The sequence below is a fragment of the Oncorhynchus gorbuscha genome, unplaced genomic scaffold (assembly GCF_021184085.1).
Source record: "Oncorhynchus gorbuscha isolate QuinsamMale2020 ecotype Even-year unplaced genomic scaffold, OgorEven_v1.0 Un_scaffold_10848, whole genome shotgun sequence".
NCBI classification, from domain to species: domain Eukaryota; kingdom Metazoa; phylum Chordata; class Actinopteri; order Salmoniformes; family Salmonidae; genus Oncorhynchus; species Oncorhynchus gorbuscha.
In genome coordinates this window covers 1-6,712 of record NW_025753533.1, presented here as the reverse complement: position 1 = coordinate 6,712, position 6,712 = coordinate 1, and the positions used below count along the sequence as shown (strand labels likewise).

The 6,712-nt window shown below is 53.3% G+C and overlaps 1 long non-coding RNA gene across 1 annotated transcript; it reads left to right on the top strand.

Annotated features, from left to right (window-relative positions):
* Nucleotides 1-420: 420 nt before the first annotated feature.
* LOC124030362 lies at nucleotides 421-795 on the top strand. Its single transcript, XR_006837952.1, has 2 exons — nucleotides 421-661; nucleotides 768-795. It is a non-coding gene; the product is annotated as an uncharacterized LOC124030362 (long non-coding RNA).
* Nucleotides 796-6,712: the final 5,917 nt, after the last annotated feature.

Sequence of the window (6,712 nt, the reverse complement as noted above, 5' to 3'; positions counted from 1 at the left end):
GAGGCCAGAGTGACAGCCAGTGAGAGCCAGGTGGAAGAACTGAAGAAAGAAAAGACCACCTGGGAGGCCAGAGTGACAGCCAGGTGGAAGAACTGAAGAAATAGAAGACCACCTGGGAGGCCAGAGTGACAGCCAGGTGGAAGAGCTGAAGAAATAAAAGACCAACTGGAGGCCAAAGTGACAGCCAGTGAGAGCCAGGGGGAAGAACTGAAGAAAGAAAAGACTACCTGGGAGGCCAGAGTGACGGCCAGTGAGAGCCAGGTGGAAGACCTGAAGAAAGAAAAGACCACCTGGGAGGCCAGAGTGACAGACAGGCGGAAGAACTGAAGAAAGAAAAGATCACCTGGGAGGACAGAGTGACAGCCAGTGAGAGCCAGGGGGAAGAACTGAAGAAAGAAAAGACCACCTGGGAGGCCAGAGTGACAGCCAGTGAGAGCCAGGTGGAAGAACTGAAGAAAGAAAAGACCACCTTGGAGGCCAGAGTGACAGCCAGGCGGAAGAACTGAAGAAATAGAAGACCACCTGGGAGGCCAGAGTGACAGGCAGGTGGAAGAGCTGAAGAAATAAAAGACCACCTGGAGGCCAGAGTGACAGCCAGTGAGAGCCAGGTGGAAGACCTGAAGAAAGAAAAGACCACCTGGGAGGCCAGAGTGACAGCCAGGTTGAAGAACTGAAGAAAGAAAAGACCACCTGGGAGGCCAGAGTGACAGCCAGGTGGAAGAACTGAAGAAAGAAAAGACCACCTGGGAGGCCAGAGTGACAGCCAGTGAGAGCCAGGTGGAAGAACTGAAGAAAGAAAAGACCCCCTGGGAGGCCACAGTGACAGCCAGTGAGAGCCAGGTGGAAGAACTGAAGAAAGAAAAGACCCCCTGGGAGGCCAGAGTGACAGCCAGGTGGAAGAGCTGAAGAAAGAAAAGACCCCCTGGGAGGCCACAGTGACAGCCAGTGAGAGCCAGGTGGAAGAACTGAAGAAAGAAAAGACCCCCTGGGAGGCCAGAGTGACAGCCAGGTGGAAGAGCTGAAGAAAGAAAAGACCACCTGGGAGGCCAGAGTGACAGCCAGGTGGAAGAACTGAAGAAAGAAAAGACCACCTGGGAGGCCAGAGTGACAGCCAGGTGGAAGAACTGAAGAAAGAAAAGACCACCTGGGAGGCCAGAGTGACAGCCAGTGAGGGCCAGGCGGAAGAGCTGAAGAAAGAAAAGACCACCTGGGAGGCCAGAGTAAAAGCCAGTGAGAGCCAGGTGGAAGAACTGAAGAAAGAAAAGACCACCTGGGAGGCCAGAGTGACAGCCAGGTGGAAGAGCTGAAGAAAGAAAAGACCACCTGGGAGGCCAGAGTGACAGCCAGTGAGGGCCAGGCGGAAGAGCTGAAGAAAGAAAAGACCACCTGGGAGGCCAGAGTGACAGCCAGTGAGAGCCAGGGGGAAGAACTGAAGAAAGAAAAGACCACCTGGGAGGCCAGAGTGACAGCCAGTGAGAGCCAGGGGGAAGAACTGAAGAAAGAAAAGACCACCTGGGAGGCCAGAGTGATGGCCAGTGAGAGCCAGGTGGAAGAACTGAAGAAAAAAAAACACCTGGGAGGCCAGAGTGACAGCCAGGTGGAAGAACTGAAGAAAGAAAAGACCACCTGGGAGGGCAGAGTGACAGCCAGTGAGAGCCAGGTGGAAGAACTGAAGAAAGAAAAGACCACCTGGGAGGCCAGAGTGACAGCCAGTTAGAGCCAGGTGGAAGAACTGAAGAAAGAAAAGATCACCTGGGAGGCCAGAGTGACAGCCAGGTGGAAGAGCTGAAGAAAGAAAAGACCACCTGGGAGGCCAGAGTGACAGCCAGGCGGAAGAACTGAAGAAAGAAAAGACCACCTGGGAGGCCAGAGTGACAGCCAGTGAGAGCCAGGTGGAAGAACTGAAGAAAGAAAAGACCACCTTGGAGGCCAGAGTGACAGCCAGGCGGAAGAACTGAAGAAAGAAAAGACCACCTGGGAGGCCAGAGTGACAGCCAGTGAGAGCCAGGTGGAAGAACTGAAGAAAGAAAAGACCACCTTGGAGGCCAGAGTGACAGACAGGCGGAAGAACTGAAGAAAGAAAAGATCACCTGGGAGGACAGAGTGACAGCCAGTGAGAGCCAGGGGGAAGAACTGAAGAAAGAAAAGACCACCTGGGAGGCCAGAGTGACAGCCAGTGAGAGCCAGGTGGAAGAACTGAAGAAAGAAAAGACCACCTTGGAGGCCAGAGTGACAGCCAGGCGGAAGTACTGAAGAAATAGAAGACCACCTGGGAGGCCAGAGTGACAGCCAGGTGGAAGAGCTGAAGAAATAAAAGACCACCTGGAGGCCAGAGTGACAGCCAGGTTGAAGAACTGAAGAAAGAAAAGACCACCTGGGAGGCCAGAGTGACAGCCAGGTGGAAGAACTGAAGAAAGAAAAGACCACCTGGGAGGCAAGAGTGACAGCCAGGTGGAAGAACTGAAGAAAGAAAAGACCACCTGGGAGGCCAGAGTGACAGCCAGTGAGAGCCAGGTGGAAGAACTGAAGAAAGAAAAAAACCCCTGGGAGGCCAGAGTGACAGCCAGGTGGAAGAGCTGAAGAAAGAAAAGACCACCTGGGAGGCCAGAGTGACAGCCAGGTGGAAGAACTGAAGAAAAGAAAAGACCACCTGGGAGGCCAGAGTGACAGCCAGTGAGAGCCAGGGGGAAGAACTGAAGAAAGAAAAGACCACCTGGGAGGCCAGAGTGACAGCCAGTGAGAGCCAGGTGGAAGAACTGAAGAAAGAAAAGACCACCTGGGAGGCCAGAGTGACAGCCAGGTGGAAGAGCTGAAGAAAGAGAAGACCACCTGGGAGGCCAGAGTGACAGCCAGGTGGAAGAGCTGAAGAAAGAAAAGACCACCTGGGAGGCCAGAGTGACAGCCAGGTGGAAGAACTGAAGAAAGAAAAGACCACCTGGGTGGCCAGAGTGACAGCCAGTGAGAGCCAGGGGGAAGAACTGAAGAAAGAAAAGACTACCTGGGAGGCCAGAGTGACAGCCAGTGAGAGCCAGGTGGAAGAACTGAAGAAAGAAAAGACCACCTGGGAGGCCAGAGTGACAGCCAGGTGGAAGAACTGAAGAAATAGAAGACCACCTGGGAGGCCAGAGTGACAGCCAGGTGGAAGAGCTGAAGAAATAAAAGACCAACTGGAGGCCAAAGTGACAGCCAGGTTGAAGAACTGAAGAAAGAAAAGACCACCTGGGAGGCCAGAGTGACAGCCAGGTGGAAGAACTGAAGAAAGAAAAGACCACCTGGGAGGCAAGAGTGACAGCCAGGTGGAAGAACTGAAGAAAGAAAAGACCACCTGGGAGGCCAGAGTGACAGCCAGTGAGAGCCAGGTGGAAGAACTGAAGAAAGAAAAAACCCCTGGGAGGCCAGAGTGACAGCCAGGTGGAAGAGCTGAAGAAAGAAAAGACCACCTGGGAGGCCAGAGTGACAGCCAGGTGGAAGAACTGAAGAAAGAAAAGACCACCTGGGAGGCCAGAGTGACAGCCAGTGAGAGCCAGGGGGAAGAACTGAAGAAAGAAAAGACCACCTGGGAGGCCAGAGTGACAGCCAGTGAGAGCCAGGTGGAAGAACTGAAGAAAGAAAAGACCACCTGGGAGGCCAGAGTGACAGCCAGGTGGAAGAGCTGAAGAAAGAGAAGACCACCTGGGAGGCCAGAGTGACAGCCAGGTGGAAGAGCTGAAGAAAGAAAAGACCACCTGGGAGGCCAGAGTGACAGCCAGGTGGAAGAACTGAAGAAAGAAAAGACCACCTGGGTGGCCAGAGTGACAGCCAGTGAGAGCCAGGGGGAAGAACTGAAGAAAGAAAAGACTACCTGGGAGGCCAGAGTGACAGCCAGTGAGAGCCAGGTGGAAGAACTGAAGAAAGAAAAGACCACCTGGGAGGCCAGAGTGACAGCCAGGTGGAAGAACTGAAGAAATAGAAGACCACCTGGGAGGCCAGAGTGACAGCCAGGTGGAAGAGCTGAAGAAATAAAAGACCAACTGGAGGCCAAAGTGACAGCCAGTGAGAGCCAGGGGGAAGAACTGAAGAAAGAAAAGACTACCTGGGAGGCCAGAGTGACGGCCAGTGAGAGCCAGGTGGAAGACCTGAAGAAAGAAAAGACCACCTGGGAGGCCAGAGTGACAGACAGGCGGAAGAACTGAAGAAAGAAAAGATCACCTGGGAGGACAGAGTGACAGCCAGTGAGAGCCAGGGGGAAGAACTGAAGAAAGAAAAGACCACCTGGGAGGCCAGAGTGACAGCCAGTGAGAGCCAGGTGGAAGAACTGAAGAAAGAAAAGACCACCTGGGAGGCCAGAGTGACAGCCAGGTGGAAGAACTGAAGAAAGAAAAGACCACCTGGGAGGCCAGAGTGACAGCCAGTGAGAGCCAGGGGGAAGAACTGAAGAAAGAAAAGACTACCTGGGAGGCCAGAGTGACAGCCAGTGAGAGCCAGGTGGAAGAACTGAAGAAAGAAAAGACCACCTGGGAGGCCAGAGTGACAGCCAGGTGGAAGAACTGAAGAAATAGAAGACCACCTGGGAGGCCAGAGTGACAGCCAGGTGGAAGAGCTGAAGAAATAAAAGACCAACTGGAGGCCAAAGTGACAGCCAGGTTGAAGAACTGAAGAAAGAAAAGACCACCTGGGAGGCCAGAGTGACAGCCAGGTGGAAGAACTGAAGAAAGAAAAGACCACCTGGGAGGCAAGAGTGACAGCCAGGTGGAAGAACTGAAGAAAGAAAAGACCACCTGGGAGGCCAGAGTGACAGCCAGTGAGAGCCAGGTGGAAGAACTGAAGAAAGAAAAAACCCCTGGGAGGCCAGAGTGACAGCCAGGTGGAAGAGCTGAAGAAAGAAAAGACCAGGTGACAGCCAGGTGGAAGAACTGAAGAAAGAAAAGACCACCTGGGAGGCCAGAGTGACAGCCAGTGAGAGCCAGGGGAAGAACTGAAGAAAGAAAAGACCACCTGGGAGGCCAGAGTGACAGCCAGTGAGAGCCAGGTGGAAGAACTGAAGAAAGAAAAGACCACCTGGGAGGCCAGAGTGACAGCCAGGTGGAAGAGCTGAAGAAAGAAAGACCACCTGGGAGGCCAGAGTGACAGCCAGGTGGAAGAGCTGAAGAAAGAAAAGACCACCTGGGAGGCCAGAGTGACAGCCAGGTGGGAAGAACTGAAGAAAGAAAAGACCACCTGGGTGGCCAGAGTGACAGCCAGTGAGAGCCAGGGGGAAGAAACTGAAGAAAGAAAAGACTACCTGGGAGGCCAGAGTGACAGCCAGTGAGAGCCAGGTGGAAGAACTGAAGAAAGAAAAGACCACCTGGGAGGCCAGAGTGACAGCCAGGTGGAAGAACTGAAGAAAGAAAGACCACCTGGGAGGCCAGAGTGACAGCCAGGTGGAAGAACTGAAGAAAAATAAAAGACCAACTGGAGGCCAAAGTGACAGCCAGTGAGAGCCAGGGAAGAACTGAAGAAAAGAAAAGACTACCTGGGAGGCCAGAGTGACAGCCAGGTGGAAGAACTGAAGAAAAGAAAAGACCACCTGGGAGGCCAGAGTGACAGCCAGTGAGAGCGGAAGGAAGAAAGAAAAAGATCACCTGGGAGGACAGTGACAGCCAGTGTGGAAGAACTGAAGAAAGAAAAGACCACCTGGGAGGCCAGAGTGACAGCCAGTGAGAGCCAGGTGGAAGAACTGAAGAAAGAAAAAACCCCTGGGAGGCCAGAGTGACAGCCAGGTGGAAGAGCTGAAGAAAGAAAAGACCACCTGGGAGGCCAGAGTGACAGCCAGGTGGAAAGAACTGAAGAAAGAAAAGACCACCTGGGAGGCCAGAGTGACAGCCAGTGAGAGCCAGGGGGAAGAACTGAAGAAAGAAAAGACCACCTGGGAGGCCAGAGTGACAGCCAGTGAGAGCCAGGTGGAAGAACTGAAGAAAGAAAAGACCACCTGGGAGGCCAGAGTGACAGCCAGGTGGAAGAGCTGAAGAAAGAAAAGACCACCTGGGAGGCCAGAGGACAGCCAGGTGGAAGAACTGAAGAAAGAAAAGACCACCTGGGAGGCCAGAGTGACAGCCAGGTGGAAGAACTGAAGAAAGAAAAGACCACCTGGGAGGCCAGAGTGACAGCCAGTGAGAGCCAGGGGGAAGAACTGAAGAAAGAAAAGACTACCTGGGAGGCCAGAGTGACAGCCAGTGAGAGCCAGGTGGAAGAACTGAAGAAAGAAAAGACCACCTGGGAGGCCAGAGGACAGCCAGGTGGAAGAACTGAAGAAATAGAAGACCACCTGGGAGGCCAGAGTGACAGCCAGGTGGAAGAACTGAAGAAATAAAAGACCAACTGGAGGCCAAGTGACAGCCAGTGAGAGCCAGGCTGAAGAACTGAAGAAAGAAAAGACTACCTGGGAGGCCAGAGTGACAGCCAGTGAGTGGAAGACCTGAAGAAAGAAAAGACCACCTGGGGGGCCAGTGAGTGACAGACAGGCCAGGAAGAACTGAAGAAAGAAAAGATCACCTGGGAGGACAGAGTGACAGCCAGTGAGAGCCAGGGGGAAGAACTGAAGAAAGAAAAGACCACCTGGGAGGCCAGAGTGACAGCCAGTGAGAGCCAGGTGGAAGAACTGAAGAAAGAAAAAGACCACCTTGGAGGCCAGAGTGACAGCCAGGCGGAAGAACTGAAGAAATAGAAGACCACCTGGGAGGCCAGAGTGACAGGC